At 45.9% G+C, this 19,392-nt stretch overlaps 1 non-coding gene across 1 annotated transcript; it reads right to left on the reverse strand.

Moving 5' to 3' along the window:
• Nucleotides 1–4,792: 4,792 nt before the first annotated feature.
• Nucleotides 4,793–4,983, reverse strand: LOC114599991 (U2 spliceosomal RNA). Its single transcript, XR_013393071.1, has one exon. It is a non-coding gene; the product is annotated as a U2 spliceosomal RNA (small nuclear RNA).
• Between the last annotated feature and the right edge of the window lie 14,409 nt (nucleotides 4,984–19,392).

Raw genomic sequence — 19,392 nt, forward strand, 5'->3', positions numbered from 1 at the left:
TTATTAAGTCCTTGTAACCCATAGTCAAAGATAACACCTTTTAAAAATTGGACATTTTAAAGCAGAAATAGATTGACCCTTCACATCCTTACAGGGAACCAGGCAGAGGGCCTTGTCAGTAGTGGCGCCTGCCCTGTGGAACACCCTCCCATCAGATGTCAAGGCAATAAGCAATTATCTTACTTTTAAAAGACACCTGAAGGCAGCCCTGTTTAGGGAAGTTTTTAATGTTTAATGCTGTATTGTGTTTTTAATATTCGGTGGGGAGCCACCCAGAGTGGCTGGGGGAAACCCAGCCAAAAGGGTGGGGTATATATAATAAATAAATCATCATCATCATCATCATCATCATCATCATCATCATCATCATCATTATATTCAAGCAGCAGAATGAGGAAACATAGAATCACACAGTTGGAAGGGGCCACCAGGACCATCTAGTCCAACCCCCTGCAATGCAGGAATCTTTTGCCCAACATGGAGCTTGAACCCATAACCTTGAGATTCAGAGTCTCATGCTCTGGAGATGCAGGGGAGATGGTGGTAGGCTCGTACCAGGAGGAAACAGAGAGACATTTTGACACCTGAGGAAGAGGCATGAGGGCAGGGAGTTGGGAAATGGCCAGAGGAATCATTTGGGATGGAACAAGGGCCCATAAACATGGTCTTCATCCTCAGTGCCCTGAAGGACTCGCACGGGGGCCTGCGAAGGAGCCTAGTCAGACGCCAGCAGGGGCAACCCAGTCTCGGCTTGTGTCCGACGCCACTGAGAGTGAATAACTGGCACGTTGGTGGGGCCTAAACTGTGTTCCACACACCCCTGGGGATGACTCTTGGCTGCCTCTCCCATGTCACACTGTCTGCGCTATAGAAATATCCCCACGAAAACCATAATGTTCCACATCCCCTCTTATTATCTTGTTGGCACCCCGCGATTTCTGCGAGGCCTCGGGCCAGGCAGAACCACTTCATTCTCTGGCACGGCTTCAGCAACACCAAAAAAACAAAAAACTGCTCTCGAGCGCATTTTGGAAATGGAGCCGTTAGGAAAAAGGAGATTTGTCTGCCATGGTGTGAAGCTCAGCCTTGTTCTATACCCATTGATGGGATGGCGAGAGATCCAGCTCTGCTCCTGTCACTGGAAAACCTGCAAAGTTTCCAGCACTAGGGAACCTTCCATTTCTTCTCGGCAGAGCTTTTAAAGCCCTTCTTAGTCTAAACACCCTTTCTAGTCTGGCAGACTGATAATAACTTGAGGTAGTGTGTGTGTGTAAGCAGGCTGAGATGGGAACACTCTCAGGTTTCTTGGAGCTGCAGAAATGGTTTGTTTCAAAGGCCTTGGCCTGCAGCTTTTGGCACAAGCAAATGTCATGATTCTTCAGCCGAACTCTCTGCTGATGGAAAACAGCAGCGTTGAGCTGCTTGTGTAAAACTCACTTGGTAGCTGAAGTGTGGAACAGCCCTCCCCACAAAGGGAAGCTGGTGGGAATAGGTTTTCAAGTCCCCCACCCCACACATGGGCAAAATTGGGCATCTTGCACTATGGTTTTGAATGGTGCAAGGCCAGTTCCCAATCCAGGGAGTTTTCACCCAGTTAGGAGTTCTATGCGCAAGGAAGTCTGGGACAGGTAGTTTTTGAAATGCCTACCATACAGGGAACCACAACTCTCTTTGTCTCTCGAACTAGTTTAACTGCACAAGCAAACACGATCTCTGTTCTAAAGAAAGACCTGAGCCAGCAATTTACTTGTTCTGTTCTGCTTCTGATTGGCTCCAATGAAACCTCGCAAGATCTGGACAATAAGAATACAGATATAGGGAAATAAAGGTAAAGGGACCCCTGACCATTAAGTCCAGTCGTGGCCGACTCTGGAGTTGTGGCGCTCATCTTGCTTTATTGGCCGTGGGAGCTGGCGTACAACTTCCAGGTCATGTGGCCAGCATGACTAAGGCGCTTCTGGCGAACCAGAGCAGCACATGGGTACCTTCCCGCTGAAGCAGTACCTATTTATCTACTTGCACTTTGACGTGCTTTTGAACTGCTAGGTTGGCAGGAGCAGGGACCGAGCAACGGGAGCTCACCCTGTTGTGGGGATTCAACATGCCAACCTTCTGATCGGCAAGTCCTAGGCCCTGTGGTTTAACCCACAGCGCCACCCGCATCCCCATATATAGGGAAATAGGTTTCCATAAATAGCCTCATGCATAATCTACAATTTAGTCTCAGTTCCTCCATCTTTGTTATTGGAAATGGGGTTGCAACCTGGGCCAGAGCCTCTTGGATCTTCAGCCTCCAATAAACCACCATACAGTGGTACCTCTGGATGCAAACGGGATCTGTTCCGGAGCCCTGTTTGCATCCTGAGTAGAACGTAACACGCGACTGCGCATGTGTGGGTCACGTTTCACCACTTCTGTGCATGCGCGTGATGTCATTTTCAGCGCCTGCGCATGCGCAAGTGACAAAACCCGGCGAGCACTCCGTTACTTCTGGGTCGCCGCGGAGCGTAATCTGAAAGCGCTCAACCTGAAGCATATTTGACCCAAGGTATGACTGTACTTGAATCCTGGATTGAAAAGGCATAAAAATGATGGCTGTGTGTTCTTCTTTACAGTGAAATGTATTTTAAATAAAGGAGGCCTCTGTCACAAAACTGCAGACCCTCCAAGTGTCCCTATTTTCCAGTCCTAGATTTAAAGAAGCCATCCAGGTTTCTAATTTGATCCCAGTTTTCCTTCAGACGTGCTTATTTTCTTTGGAGAATGTTGGAGGCTATGAAATTGGTCACACACTTCCCAAGCATGGTGAACTGCTTTGTATCTCTATTTAAATTATTGCAGTTTAAAAAAAAAAAATTGGCACCAATACCTGCAAATTAGCATGTGCAAATCTTGTGCAAGTCTGTACCCTCTTTTGTCCCCCATTTCGGTTCTGTGTAAGCGGCAACTGTCGCACACCCGTCTTACAGCTTGCACTTCCAGCCTGCCGTTGCTGAAAAGCGCAGCCAAGTCACCCTACGCCACCTGCATGAAAACACAATATCCAGCCTCAACGCACCCTTGATTGATTAATTGATTGATCTGGCAAGGTCCTGGCAAAGTATTGTTCAATGCCCCTTCCTCTGCAATCCATCATTCTTCATACTTCCCTGAACTTCCAGGCTCCAGCTGGAGTTGGGAGCAAAAGCTCCAAAGAAGTCAAGTAGGGGAGGAGGGGGGTGTTTTTTGTTGCGACCTGATTGGCTGCACCGTGACAGGAAATGCCAGAGAGAGGCTGTGAGATTCCAAGAAGACTCCAGAGGTTTGGGATGATCAGCATAAGCAGATGAGCACCAGGGTGTTTATGGAAGCATCTTTGGGATCCTTGGCTGAAACGTGCCTTCAAATCTCCCTGTTGTTCGTTGAAATCCTGCACACTTTCTCTTATTTCATGCCCCAGACAGGAGCGTTTTGATTTCATTGCAAGGGACACGGGGGTGGGGGGAGATGCAGGTGAAGCCCACCTTTAAAAATAGTTCTATAAAAGGTGCATGTGATGTGTGAAAACCACAGTCTGTTTGCAGGGCAGGAACAAGAGAGAATTCAAGTCCCAATACTTGGCCTGGCTTTAAAGGACTACTTTGTACAGAGGGCAGGTCGGGGGGAGGGTGGCAGAGAGATTTGGAGGGGGGGGGAGAAGACCACCAGCAAGCAGCAGTTATACCTGGAGAGGCTGCCTTTGCAACTTCCAGACCCCCTACCGATGTTGTGTTCAGAGGAAATGTTTTTAGCTAAACCACACATTCTTGACTCTCTCCAGCTGACCTTCGCCTCATTTAGTTCAGTCACCTAAACCATATGCTCTTTCCTCAAAGCGAATCAGCCGGTATGGGCGACCCAACCAAATCCGTCGAAATGTTATGGCTGCTTTAGAACAACTAACTCCCTTCCCCACACATACAGCCCCCACGCCCCGGCCCTAACCTGTTTTGAATTGGCCTGTATAGTCTAGATAAAGCCTGCACAATTTGTAAGCCACCAAGATGAAATTAGCCCACCAACTGTGCATGGCCACCTACCAAGATCTACTGAGGCTTGCCTGAGCTTGCAAAAAAATATATGCAGAGGTTGTTAAGCAGGTGTGGACTGCCTTTGGCTTGGATGGGTCACAAATTGTGGAGTCCTGGCCTGGAGTGTTTTGGTTGTAAACAGAAAGGTGTAGCACATACTAGATCTGCCACAAAACCTATATTAAGCATGAAGCGAGTCTGGGGCCTGCTCTTCAGCCGGGAACAGTTCCCCCGAAACAGGGCACTTTGGGCTTTCCAGATGTTGTTGAACTACAGCTCCGATCATCACTGGCCATTGGCTATGCTGGTGGGGGCTGATGGGAGTTGTAGTTGGCGGTTGCCGTCCTTTGAAGGTGCCATCCTTTGGAGGTTCCCAAGGGAATCAGTTCTCTTTAACTTCAGTTCCACTGCAACACCGAGCACAACTGGAAAACCCAAATGGAGAGCCCTATTGGATCAAGGCCACGGACCCATCAAGGGTGCCCTGAGAAGGTCACTGAAGGCTTATGGGCCTGTGGCCATAGCAGACAACTGTGGGGGCCCAGGAAAAGTGTCAGCCCTGCTGGAACCTGAATCTGAAGGGCCGTCTGGCCCAAGTCAAGTTTTAAGATGGAAGAACTGTAAGAAGGGAGAGCAGAGGCCTTGATGTTGTCCACCGCAGCCTCCCTCAATATGGTGAGAAATAATACTACTGCTTATTAGATTTATATAAAGTGCCCTCCATCAAAATATCTTTTTTTTTTTTTTTTTGCACCGTTCCTGGAGGTACTGCAATACCAGGTCGATGCATGGAGTGGATGGAGCAAGCCCCTATTCCATCTCCCAGCTCCAAAAATCCATTTAATATATAGTCCTCAAATAGAGGACATATAAGATATTAAACTGATAAGAACAGATACTACACTTGATCTTAGCCAAAAGGCCGAGAAGCGATCCATCAAAATATCTCAGGGCCGTTCATAAGATAAAAATACAAGATAAAAACACAAATAAATAGCTAAAAACAGAAGCAACAAAACAAAATACAATAGTATTTCTATAGCAGTTGGTTCTAAATGTGCATCTATATGTATAAATTAGCATATGCAAATCATATGCAAATCAGCACATCTCCTTTTGGGGAGGCATTTCTTCTTTTTTGGCAGCTTATGAGTGGCCACCCTGTGTACACACCCCGTCAGCTCCACCCTTCTCTGTTCGCAAAAAGATGCCTGAAATAAGAAGCTCTGTAGCACTTCTAAGAAAATGTTCAGGTTTTCTTTGCTGCACTTTCATAGCAAGATTCCCTCTGTGTTTTAACGGTCTGATCATTGCATTAGTTATGAGGACATTCTTGGTTGATTCATTATGATGGTCATGATGGGACCTGCGGGGAAGGGAGGAGATTCTGATAAGTAATATTCTCCAGCCATTTGGTCTGCAATCCACTTGCACCAGAGCAACCCAGTTGGCTTTAATGAAATTCCTTACTAGGGTGTGGATTATAGTCACGTAGGTCCAAGCTATTATTTTATTTATTACGTTTTTTATCCCTCCCTATCTCGGAGGAGCTCAGAGGGACATGCAATGTTCTCCACCCTTCCAATGTCATTCTCACGAGAAAGCGATGAGGTTAGTTAGTGTCATGTACTGAGTTGAATAAGATCCAAAAGGCAGCAGTCTGATTGGTCCTAGAACAATAGGATTCAGAATGCAGCAGTCTGATTGGTCCTAGAACAATAGGGTCCAGAATGCAGCAGTCTGATTGGTTCACAGGAGCCACCCAATCCAGCTCCAGGTGGAAGTGAGTCCACAACCTGATTGGCCTACAGGTGAATCCCGGAATTAGCCAATCACGTGGGGCCCATTGTGTAAATAATGTATATAAAGCAGACATTCTGGGGGAACTTCCATTCCTTCTCACCACTATGAGCTGAATAAAGAACATGAAATCCACTCTTGACTCTGAGTATATTTCAGTTAGCCTAAAAGACGATGACTGACCCAAGGTCACCACGTGAGACTCATCATGGCTGAGTTCATCATTTGAACCCATTTATCCTTAGTCCTAGTCCAACATGCTGGCTAACACATTGGCACCCATGTCCTACCTAGAAGGCTGAAGGAGAACCTTGGTTAGTGGGCAGGATGAGATTTGTATTGGGTGCAGCAGATTTACATCTGTACCATACTGTGGGATGCCTGTTGGAATAAGCAACAGTCTTTCATATCCATTGTAATGAAAGGCCACCCAAGGGTTCCTGTTCCTTGGAATAGGAAGGGTCCTTCCTGAGCTGTGAGCTTATTATATATTATATCTCACAATGCATTATATTTATAACTATTTGGATTTGGATTTGGATTTAATATCCCACTTTATCACTACCCAAAGGAGTCTCAAAGCAGCTAACATTCTCCTTTCCCTTCCTCCCCCACAGCAAACACTCTGTGAGGTGAGTGAGGCTGAGAGACTTCAGAGAAGTGTGACTGGCCCAAGGTCACCCAGCAGCTGCTTGTGGAAGAGCGGAGACACGAACCCAGTTCACCAGATTATGAGACTACCACTCTTAACCACTACACCACACTGGCTCTTTGCATCCTGCTTTTCTCTGTTGAATATAGACCCCAAAGCTGCTCAATTTTAAAACAAACAAACAAACAAACAAACAAACAAACCACCCCCAAAATTCAAAAAACACATCTGCCAAGTCACCCACCATCAAAATAGAAAGGTTATTTATTGGCAGGGATGAACTTCAACCCAACAGAAGCAGTCACTGGTTCTGGATTAATTTTTTTCCATGGATCTTCTTAGCATCAGTCATGGCCTGGCATACAGTGGTTAAAATCTGCAGAAGACAGCACTCACACTAATAGCTCCTTCTTATTTTATAGAGAAATCACCCCTTTAGCAAGACTACATTGTTACTTCATTATTGTTTAAAGTGCTAGTCCCCCCCCCCCCATCCTCCTGCTCCAGTGACATTTTATTGATGGTTTTTTGCCTGCTGCGGTGTACTCAGCAACTGGAACTACCTAGGTTTGTTGTTAAGTACCTTGCAACAATGACCACCTGTTCAGAAAATGCCCTTTATTGACATGCACCTTTGCTCGGTAGATGTGTCTTGCTACAACTTGTCATTCCTGGCTGAACCAAATCTCTGGCACTCACTGTTAGCAACATCTGGCTTGCTTTCTAATAAAGCATCATTCTTCTAACCAATGTTCCATTGCCCTCCTTGGCAGCCTCAGAGCATCCAGGAACTAATGCCAAACACAACCCTTTCTGTAAGCAGATTAAAAGGGGAATCCATCATTTCATTTTCATCAGGTTGATGAAGCCAACTCAAGTCCACTCAGCTTTCATTCGAATGGCAAGCTCCCGTGCATCAGGTTTACACAATGAAATCACCATGCAGCATCTCTCTTTAGGGCATGGTCTTGCAGATGGAATGACACATGTCGAGACACTGAGTGACACCACCTTTTGGATCATTTTGAAAGTTTTCCAGGATGTGTTAAGCCATGGGCCTTGACATTCACAAGACAGTCACCACATCAAACTCCCTCGAGGAGAAAGAAATAATAATATCCGATTGCAATAGATTTAACAGTTTACCTTCATGTTACAAAAAGAATTTGGAAAAAATAAATTGAAATGCGGTTTTCTTCTCCACAAAGCAGAGAGTATTACTATGGGAAAGCACACAGCCGTTTTTCTTTCATTTAAACAACAACCAAGTGATGTATGTATGTGCTCATCAAACTTTATAAAAGCCTTTAAAAAAATAGTTGCAGCACTACTTCAGGAATGAGGACGAGACAAGTGCTGCACTCTGATGATGTCACATGCACTATCCAATAGGTGACCACCATTGATGTACAAACATCTGTTTGTGCTGTTGGAAGCATCAAAGCTATGCAAAATTGGTTGGACCAGAAACTGCAGTAGGACAAGGAGGGAAAGTATGTATGCACATGCTATGGCAACTGGTGAAATGAATATATCACACCCCACCACAACTCTAAAAATATTATGAGATGGCCTATGTTGGAAGGGCCATGGAGAACCCCCCCCTTTTTTTTACATGTCTTACAGAGTTGTAGAGTGATTCAAACCATTGGCAGCAAGTCTATGATAACTTTTAAGAAAGAAAAACAAATGAGTCATCTGGTTCCAGATTTGCACTCTTCAGTTCAGGACACAGCCATATAACCTGCCCATAAGGTAAAAGGTAAAGGACCCTTGGATGGTTATGTCCAGTCAAAGGCGACTATGGGGTTGTGGCGCTCATATCACTTTCAGGCCGAGGGAGCTGGCGTTTGTCCACAGACAGTTTTCCGGGTCATGTGGCCAGCATGACTGAACCGCTACTGGCTCACGGAGGACTGTGACGAGTGCCAGAGCGCACAGAAAACCATTTACCTTCCCGCTGCAGCGGTACCCATTTATCTACTTGCACTGGTGTGCTTTCGAACTGCTAGGTTGGCAGGAGCTGGGACAGAGCAATGGGAGCTCACCCCGTCGCAGGGATTTGAACTGCTGACCTTCCTACCGGCAAGCCCAAGAGGCTCAGCGGTTTAGACCACAGTGCCACCCGCGTCCCCACCTGCACATAATATAGAAGTGTTCACTGTTACACTATCTCACCGCCACAAAAACAAAGCTTGCAAAAGTGCGGAAATCGAATAAAATCCCAGCAGTTGTGCAAAATGGTTGTGCAAAATGTCAGGACTCCTTCTCATAGAGAAGTGTTTCCCTTCAAAGAAAAATGCTAATCTTAAGACAGTTAGCAAACATATTATCCAAGTGCCACTCTTCGCAACATTTATAGTTAAACTATGGAATTCATTCCCTCCAGACAACGTGATGGCTTTAAAAGAGAATTACCTTATTTTTTGCACCATAACACTCACTTTTTTCCTCCTAGAAAATAAGGGGAAATGTCTGTGCGTGTTATGGAGCGCACGCCTGCAGTTGTGAGCAGAGGATCCATGGTTCCCCTTCCTTTCCTCCTCCGTGGTTACAAAGCATGGATCCTCAGGATTTTTGCATTGGGCTACTCCAAACTCACTGTCAAATCACATGTCTGTGGCCACAGCATGAACCACAAAAATCATATATCCACTATTTCGTTTCGAATATTTTTTTTCTTGTTTTCCTCCTCTAAAAACTATGTGCGTGTTATGGTCTGGTGCGTGTTATAGAGCAAAAAATACGGTAGATAAATTCATGGAGGATAAGCAATCAATGGCTGCTAGCCATGATGGCCATGTTCTCTGCCCTGTACCGTTGGAGTATTAATTGATTTTGTTTACAAGGTTCTATACGGCTCCCTGGCAGGTCTCTTAACACAGGCCTACAGCAAGGCAGGGGGTAGAATCTGGAAGCAAGGTGGTAACTAAGAGCATTAAATTCACTTTGCCTGCATATTACACAGAGTGCTCTTCAATGCATCTTCATTTGTTTCCCGCGAGTTGGACAGGATAGCTGTCCGAGCAGGGCTTTTTGGAGCTGCGTGTCCTCAGGTCAGACTCATCTGGAAATGGAGGTGGCAGCTGATCGATCACTGTCAGCCTCTCCCGGCATCTGAGCCTGCTGGACCCATTACATCTGGAGCAACAAAGGCAGAGTAAACAAACGGGTGGAAGCAACAACTCATGACCTCGAGTGACTGATTTAAGAACAACAGATTCTGACTGCTTGACAGCCTTCTGACTCACTGTAATAGGATGCAGCCATTCCAGTGACTTCTGCAGGTCCCTGAGAAACGTGCGGTGAAGCCCCTTTCCGTGACTCACAGAGGCTAGAGAGCCGATCAGACATAAACACTCTTCCATGGCTGCCGAAACTGCTGAAGGGAGAGAGTCACTAACTTCAGCCACTTTGTCTTAGGGGCTTTCCAAAGCGTTGCCTTTCAAAAGCAACATACTTTTAAGGTTGCTGCTCAGGTTTTGCATAGGATCCAGACATTTCCCCTGAAGGGCACAAAAGAGTACAGGGCCTGTGGAAGAAGGACTATTGTATTTTAATATTTTGTTGGAAGCCGCCCAGAGTGTATGCATGTATGTATGTATAAGTAAGTAAGTAAGTAAGTAAGTAAGTAAGTAAGTAAATATCTCTTCTGCCGGTCTTTCTCATGGGTAGGCAAACGAAAGCCCGGGGGCTGGATCCAGCCCAATCGCCTTCTAAATCCGGCCCGCAGGCAGTCCGGGAATCAGTGTGTTTTTACATGAGTAGAATGTGTGCTTTTATTTAAAATGCATCTCTGAGTTATTTGTGGGGCGTAGGAATTTGTTCATTTTTTTTTCTTTCCAAAAATATAGTCCGGCCCCCCACAAGGTCTGAGGGACAGTGTACCGGCCCCCTGCTGAAAAAAGTTTGCTGACCCCTGCTCTTTCTCTTCTGATGGTTCTTAATCTTGAAACTGGACTTGCACCAAACAGCTCTTCAAATACAAAGCACATTCCTGCAGAAGACAGACCCCTATAAAGTAGGATCTGCCTCACCTTATTTGGTGTGGTGACCATAGTGTACAGGTAGGCTCATGCGATGCACTATTGATGCTGCAGCAGCTATTCTAGGCTGCATCAACAGAGGTGGAGTGTCCCTATCAAGGGAAGTCATGCTACTGCTCTATTCTGCCTTGGTCAGGCCACACCTGGAGTCCTGTGTCCAGTTCTGGGAGCCACAATTTAAGAAGGATATTGAGAAGTTGGAACGTGTGCAGAGGAGGGCAACTGAGGTGATCAAGGGTCTGGAAACCAAGCCATATGAGGAACGGCCGAAGGACCTGGGCACGTTTAGCCTGGAAAAGAGGAGAGTGAGAGGAGATATGACAGCCATCTTTAAATATTGTGCTATCCAGACTTCCAGATCTGCTCTTATTCTTCCAGTTTGGTTCAGCCTCCAAATGACAGCCTCCTTTGGGTGAGCAAAAAGCTTCCTTAGCCTTCCAGTACCCAGACTGAGTGTCATCTGATTGCTCACCATTTGGCCTTTTCCCAGTGGCTGGGATTCCTGAGAAAGTGGACTTCCCCCATGACAATCCCAGAAGAAAATCTTGCTTCTCATTGCTCCACAACACACACAAAAACGCTTCCCATGCCACATGCCACGTATCTTGATGCAGTTAACACTGCTGTGGCACCTGTCAAGTACTGAGCCATGCAAATCCATTTAGCAGCATGTGAAGGAGCAAGGAAAGAAGAAGCCCAGGAGCTGGGCTTATTTAGTGCCCAGGTGTCGATACTAAGAAACGGCCTGGTGAGGAGTGGAAAAAAGGAAAAGCATCTACCCTAAATTAAGAAAAGTTCCCAGATGCTGCAAGACTCTTAACAGCATTTATTATGGTGTAAGCTTTTGTGGACACAAAGTGTTGAACTCAGCTGGCAGGTATGTGTGTGCGTGTAATCATGAGAGCGAAGGGGACAAAAACTGTAAACAGTGAGGTCAAGAAGTAAAGCTGTGCAGTAGAACAAAACACTGGGTTGACTCAAGACTAGAGCTCATCCATACTTCTGCTGGCACCCCTGCTTTCCCCTGGGAGAAGCTGATGTTTGGCACTGAATTGGAACATGCAGCAATAGGGTTTTCTTTCTTCTTCTTTTTTATTGGGAGTTTCAACATGACAATTTATCAAAAACATATCATCCTCATTCTCCCCTTTCCCCCCCTCCCTCATCCCCAGAAAAGAGAAACCACCCCAGACTTCCCTCAGCTCCTTTCTCTGGTTTTTCAGCACATGTTATTCTATGCATATTATAAAATTGTAAAGATCCTTTATCTATCTATCTATCTATCTATCTATCTATCTATCTATCATCTATCTATATCTATCTATCTATCATCTATCTATCTATCATCTATCTATCTATCTATCTATCTATCTATCTATCTATCTATCTATCATCTATCTATCTATCTATCTATCTATCTATCTATCATCTATCTATCTATCTATCTATCTATCTATCTATCATCTATCTCTATATCTATATCTATATCTATCATCTATCTATCATCTATCTATCTATCTATCTATATCTATCTATATCTATCTATCTATCTATCTATCTATCTATCTATCTATCTATCATCTATCTATCTATCTATCTATCTATCTATCTATCTATCTATCTATCTATCTATATCTATCTATCTATCATCTATCTATCTATCTATCATCTATCTATCTATCTATCATCTATCTATCTATCTATCATCTATCTATCATCTATCTATCTATCTATCTATCTATCTATCTATCTATCTATCTATCATCTATCTATCTATCTATCTATCTATTACCAATAAAAAGTTTGTGGATGTTTATTCAAAACCTGCCAAGGAGTCCAGTTCATTTTGTTTCTTTAAGTACTTTGTAAAAGGTTCCCATTCTTCTTTAAAGTCACAGTTATCCTTATCACGTAGTTTGTCAATTTCGCCAGTTCCGCATAGTCCATCAGTTTCTCTTGCCACAGTTCTTTGGTCGGGATTTCTTCCTTTTTCAATCCTTGTGCTATTTAGACTTTTGCCGCTGTTGTCGCATACATGAAGATGTTTTTTCAATTTCCTTGGCAGGTCTTTTCCTACAATCCCTAACAAGAATGCTTCAGGCTTTTTTTACAAATGTTAACTGGAACATTTTCTTCAACTCATTGTATATCATTTCCCTTTAAAAAATTTTTTTGCTACAGTCCCACCACATATGGTAAAAAGTCCCTTCTTTTTCCTTACATTTCCAACATATATTTGAACCAGTTTAATACATTCTTCCTATCTGCACTGGTGTTGTATACCATCTATACATCATTTTCATGTAATTTTCTTTCAGCAAAGAACAATCTGTAAATTTTAAATCAGTTTTCCACAATCTTTCCCAGTGGCAATGGGGTTTTCTATGGATTGCCGTTAGTGCTAAAGGGCAAGTTTTCTGCGGGGAAGCAGTGGGACAAAGGCAAAACCACTTGGACCCAAAATTATAGAATCGTAGAGTTGTAGAGTTTGAAGGGACCCCAAGGGTCATCTAGTCCAACCCCCTGAAATGCAGGAAACCTGCACCTAGAAAGCATGGGACAAGTGGGATGACCCATATTTTCTTGGCATGGGACAAGCAGAAGTGTGGACGAGCCCTTAGACAAGTCTAGAGGCAACCCATTGAAATCTATGTGACTTATTGTAGGGCTTATCCACACTTACTCCCCCCCACCCCCACTCTTTCCAGGCAGAGGTCTGAGCTTCAAGCTCTGTGTCTGAGTGTTTATACTTCTGCCCCAGAGATTTCCCTGCAAAAACCCACTCTTTAGCGTTCGGTCAGAGCAAACGTCAATTTGCAGTTTTATGCAGTTTGCTGTTTGCTCAAATTGAGCTTTAAAGAGCAGGTTTTCGCAGGGAAAACTCCAGAGCAAGAAACAGTGCTCGGACACAGAGCTTTTAAGCATGGACCTGTGTCTGAAAGGAGCAGGGCAAAAGGGAAGTTTGGATATGCCCTATTTTGAGTCCATTGATTTTGGCGGGCAGCGCAATTCTAACAGGGCAGAGAGGAGAGGAGGGCGCCTACTCCAGAATCTGTCCTGTGTAAATCAAGCCACATCCTAACTGCTTCTGACCAGGGTTGGGGGGGGGGTGAGTGGGCAGTGTAAACCTTCACTTTCCATTCTTCCATAGAGTCCTATGGGGTAAATTAATTTCTACTTGCATTTTCAGTGTGTGACTTAGTGGGATCAGTGGACTGAGAGGCTTAGAATTCACTTACTCAACTCATTCATTTCTTTGCCCTGGTGTAACTTCTGCTGGCTTTAAGTATGCCAGTAGGACTCTCCCTCCATTATCTATTTTGAACTTAAAAATGGAAAGCGTAGTGCTGGTGGGTCAACAAAAGAGGTTTAAATACTCTCTCAAGGCAAATCTTTTAAAAGAATGTAGTTATAAGCACCATCAACTGAAAAACACTGGCTTGCAGGCACTCCAATTGGAGAACAGCCTTTACCAAAGGTGCCATGGACTTGGAAGATGCTCGAACTCAGGACGAAAGGGAGAAATGTGCTAAGAGGAAGGCACACCTGGCAAACCCTCACCGTGATCAATTCCTGCCTGGAAACCTATGTCCCTACTGTGGAAGGACCCAGAACTGGCCCCCACAGACACTTACAGATGCACTGTTAAGACTGTTCATGGAAGGCAATCTTACTCAGCTACGAGTAATTGCCAAAGAATAATAATAATATGACAAGTCATTGGCTCAGCTTGGATGGGGGGGGGGGGAGATACCACATCCTAACCTCTCCCACTTGGTGCATCTGGGAGTTAGGATTGCACCACAAGTCTGGGTTCAAGCCACTCAGTTCAGCTTCATTCTGTGATCGAATCAACATTCAGTTTCCATTCCTGGGATGCTCCCACCTCCAGGACTCTCTGTAGGAAGAATAAACGGCTGACACTTGTGAACCAGCAAATGCCCTTATTACCACCTAGGTGGCGGTTCTGTTTTGGTGGAAGGAATTCTTACAAATCGCTGTGATGTCTCTCAGGTTCTCCAGCCTGTGTCAGTGTCACAAACATAACCTCAAGCTAGACTGCTCACCAGATTTCTCCTTCTCCTTCTCTTTCTTCATAGACTCCAGCACTAAATCAAGGGGGAAACAACAGGCGCTGTCGCTTTGCACTGTGTGAACAAAGACTTTATGGTGTAGGTCTTGGAAATGGGCTAAGTTAGGCAAGGGAGTGTCGTGCGCAGGGTTCTGTAGCCTGCCCAGCCGGTGTATTTGAAATGCTTCCTTTGACACCCCCTCAGTTTAGAAATTATGCAATGCTTTGCTTTTGTATTATCCAGTCCGATTATCCAGACAAGATGACTAGTAACGCTATCAGGAGCCTTCCTGTGCCCAAGGCCTGTTCTGAACTCATCAGCCCTGAAGCTGAATTTTCTTTAAAGGAAGCTTGCAACATAATGGGAATTTTCCAGCAACCCGCTCCTTTACTGCTTTGGCCAGGTAATGTTGTCCCAGAAAATACAGATGGGAAAGAGAAACAGAGGAGAGATAGCAAAGGGAGGATAGCAAGGAAGAAACGGAGAAATAAGAGGAAAGGGCTGGCTTTGCACCTTCAAAAGCCATCTGCATTTTGTAGCCTTTTAATTAATGGCTCTTCTCCAAAAGAGGTAGGAAGGAACTTTTGTGTTCCAAGGAAGTATGCCTCAGATTTCTGGAAGCTGGAGACATCAAAACAAAACAAAACATGGAATGATTATCACCTTCTTGCCTTACTTGCAAGCTTCTAAGAGATATGGGCTTGGCCCAAAGCTATTGGAAACAGATTGCTTTGCAGGATGGACTTAACATGACAATTTTTAAGTAAATTAACTTGCTGGATTTCAAGCAAGCTGAGCTGGTAATTGACTTGAATCGGAATAATTCAGCTTGTGTCACCCCCTCTCTCCACCGCACGCACTTTGAACATCTATGGTCCAGAGACTCCCACATAGCAAGGCAGATAAGGGAGACAAATATCTGTTTGTATGAGCACTTGGAATTTCTCCAGAACCTACAGCTGGGTTTGAAGACCTTCCAGAGCAATCAGGGCTGCTTCAAACATCATATGCTTCCTGCATGAACAACACCTCCCAACATGTACATCACAGGGCTACCACATTTTATTTTTATTTCACTTTTTTTACTGGTCCTTGTGCCTTGAACAGCAGACCGACCCACTAAAATTTAGCAGATGAAGCTTTTCCTGACATGAAGATAAGCAATAGTTTCGTCTGCCAAATGCCTATGAATTAGGCAGTTAATAAACGCACTGGAGCAGGCTCTGAAAAAAAGTTGGCACCCCCCACCAACCTATTTCCTTCCAGATGGCCCTAATGGTTGGGGCTGAGGAAAGTTGTAATCTGAACCATCTATAGCAAAGGTTTCCAACCTTTTGGGTCCATGGATCCCTTGGCCAACTACATTCTTTCAGCGGCACTCCTGTGGGGCTCAGGAGCCCAGTTATGTCACCCCTTTCCTGCAGAGCTGGCAGCCTCTCACCCCTTTTTGAACACGCTCTCTGGTGGAGTGTTCCCTCAGCTTCCTCTCTTCTCCCCTCTCCTTGGGAGTCCTCTGGGCAGCTGCAGCTGCCGCTCCAGTCTCTGAGCCCCAAAGAGAGGTGCCTTCTCACACTGCCCCACAGGGGCCTGGGAAGCACCCCCTAGCCAGCCTCAGAGGCACCCTTCACCTGGGGAGCTTGTAGCCAGGGCTGCTGAGACAAACAGCTGTGCAAGCCTTTGGGAGGCAAAAACACGAGAGAGGGAGGGAGGGAGGGAAGGAAAGAGGGACAGAGGCCAGTGTTGCCCGCAACATCCCTGACTATCATTCAAGGAACCCCAGGGTGCCATGACACACTGGTTGAAAACCGCTGATCTAGAGAGAACCAAGTTAGGAAAGGCTGTCACAGATTATCATATGACACGTGTCCATTGCACACAGATCTGTTTGGATCTCAATTCATGTGATATTGCGCTTCCTTGTACTCTGACATTGTACTCTAATCTTGTACTCTTATTGTTATTATTTAGTGAAAAGCAGTTTGCAGAAAGCTGCCAATTTGATTAAAATAATGGCAGGGGAGGGGGAAGAGGCTGCGTAACCCCTCCTGTTTTGGCTCCAGCTCTTTCTCCACTCAAAATTCCCCTTCTCCAACTGCTTCTCCACAGGGGACAGGGGGAGGACAGGCATGCGTACAGTGTCTATAGTTTACTTGTCTCTGGTGGGGAGCCATTTGGAGCAGATAAAAGAACCAGAGAGGAATGAGTTAAGCACGCACCCCTGCCCATGCTGCACCGCCAATCAAATACTGCTTATTACATGTTGGTGTCGCACACTTCAAGCTCCCATTTGGCCCTAAGCCCTGCTTCCTGAGAAAAGAAAGAACAGTCGTTGATGTAGGTATCTACCTGGAGTAATAAGGAGCAGTAGTAGCTCATTTATGGAATGCTTTCCCCGGGGTGGCCCACCTGGTGCCAACCTTGTCATCATTTTTAGCTGGAAGTGATGCACGAATCCAGTGAACTGTAGAGCGGGTGAGAATTAACCAGTTCATTGGAGAAATGTAGAGTGGGAATTAACCAGTTCCTTGCAGAATGGGTGGATTAAAGTATTCGGATTGTGAGAAGATTCCTGCACGCACACTTGCTGTAGGAGGAGTTTAGTGGGCCATAGGTTTCAGAAGAGGAGCTCTGCACTACTCTCCAGTGCATTAAGCAACAGTGAACTTCCCAGCGATAACAGATTGCCGTGTGTCACCTTGCAGCCCCTCGCCTGGCTTTACAGCAGGTCTCATCAGCTGACGTCACCCTTGGAACTCTTCCCAGATCCAGAGGTGCAACAATGCCTGACCTTGCTTCTCCCAAGTCCCTTTGTTGCCCGAAGACTCATCTAAGACCAATGCAAAGTAATCTGGGAGCTTTATTGCTCTTTACCAACATCGGCTCTGCTTTTCTTTATTAGATAGGGACTCTCTCTTATCTTGGCCTCTAAAGATCTGGTGGCAACATTCAAACAAACACATCAAATCTCTACCCTTTGATTAAAAGCTGTGGCCAGATAGGCTGTCGCTGTTCTCTTGCATTGCATCATGTTCGATGCACAGCCATGCGCAGTGCTTTGCAGCAAAGAGGCCTCTGCTTTCAAAATGCCCATATTGCACCTGCTCCATGACGCAGATAGAGCCCACCTAGAAACTTCTGTTTTCTCCCTTTTAGAAGGCTAAAGATTTCTCAGAAGGCTTTAGCATTTATGGTGCCTGGTGGAAGGAGGAAGAAGGCTCCTCCGTAAGTAATTCTTCAGCCTGAGGCAAGAACGGCAGCTGATGGAGTCAGCAGTGGAGCAAGCCGAACGGGAGCCTGGGGCGGCGCATGGGCAGGGTGAGCTGGGGTAGGACGTTCTGCTGGGCCTCCAAGGTGTCTGCCTGCCTCCTGCCACTCAGCCGCCCTACAGCTGGTGGGGAGGAAGCGGGCAAACAGTTTGGGGCAGCGTGGAGCCTGCAGGCGCCCAAGCTACTGCATCACTCCCAGGAGAGACGTCTGGCTCAGGTGCGCTGCAGGGCCTGTGATGAGTGCCGCTTGGCATTTTGTCACCCCCCTCAGTGGTGACACCTGGGGTGGACCGCCCCCACCACACCCCCTTCCTCCGCCCCTGGATGGAGTGGCCTGCCTGGTGCATTACAGTCACCAATATTTGATAACGGAGTGGGTGGCATTATGCTCCCTGCCATTTAGGGTTGGGAGGGAGTTTCTGTGCTTTTGGGAATTGCTGTAGCTTAGGGGTAGAGTGGGCGGCGCTGTGGTCTAAAGCACAGAGCCTAGGGCTTGCTTATCAGGTTGGCGGTTCGAATCCCCGCGACGGGGTGAGCTCCTGTTGCTCGGTCCCAGCTCCTGCCAACCAGCAGTTCGAAAGCACATCAAAGTGCAAGTAGATAAATAGGTACCACTTTGGCGGGAAGGTAAACGCCGTTTCCGTGTGCTGCTCTGGTTTGCCAGAAGCGGCTTAGTCATGCTGGCCACATGACCCAGAAGCTGTCTGCAGACAAACGCTGGCTCCCATGGCCAGTAAAGCAAGATGAGCGCCGCAACCCCAGAGTCATCCGCGACTGGACTGAACGGTCAGGGGTCCCTTTACCTTTACCTTTTAGGGGTAGAGCATTTGCTTTGCATTCAAAAGGTCCCAGCGTCAATCCTTGGCATCTCTAGGTAGGGCTGGGAACATCCCCTGCCTGATTCTCAGTCAGTGTAGACAACACTGAGTGAGACAGACCAATGGTCTTCCTCCGTATGAGGCACCTTCCTATCTTCCTATGTAATCCCATGCACCACCCAGCATTTGAGGTTATATTCTTATAAACAGATTCATGAAGAATACGGCAGTCAATAGCTACCAGCCCTGATGAATGTATACAACTTCCTGGAGCTGATCCTCTTGATCAAAGAACCTGATAATCCAGAAGCAGAGACGGCATGCCTCTGAATATCAGTACTGTGGAGCATGGAAAAATGCAGAACTGGATGGGCTTGATCCACCAGGCCTCTTCTTATGAGTTGCTGCAGAAGGTAGGATTGCCTGTCGAAATCTAGTTACAGGTAGGTAGTACATGCACACGAAAGCTCATACCAATAACAAACTTAGTTGGTCTCTAAGGTGCTATTGGAGGGGGGGGGGATTTCTGTTGAAATCTGTATTAAAAAGGCTATTCAGTCAGTAGGGGAGCCTGGTGCGCCTGTTGACCCTGGAGTGTGAACAACTCCCCACCCCCTATAGATAATGGAAACAATGCTTTTATAATCGAGGAAGAAATAATCCCTTAATCCGCTTAATCTCTGACAAA

Source organism: Podarcis muralis, chromosome 5 (genome assembly GCF_964188315.1).
Source record: "Podarcis muralis chromosome 5, rPodMur119.hap1.1, whole genome shotgun sequence".
Lineage (NCBI taxonomy): Eukaryota > Metazoa > Chordata > Lepidosauria > Squamata > Lacertidae > Podarcis > Podarcis muralis.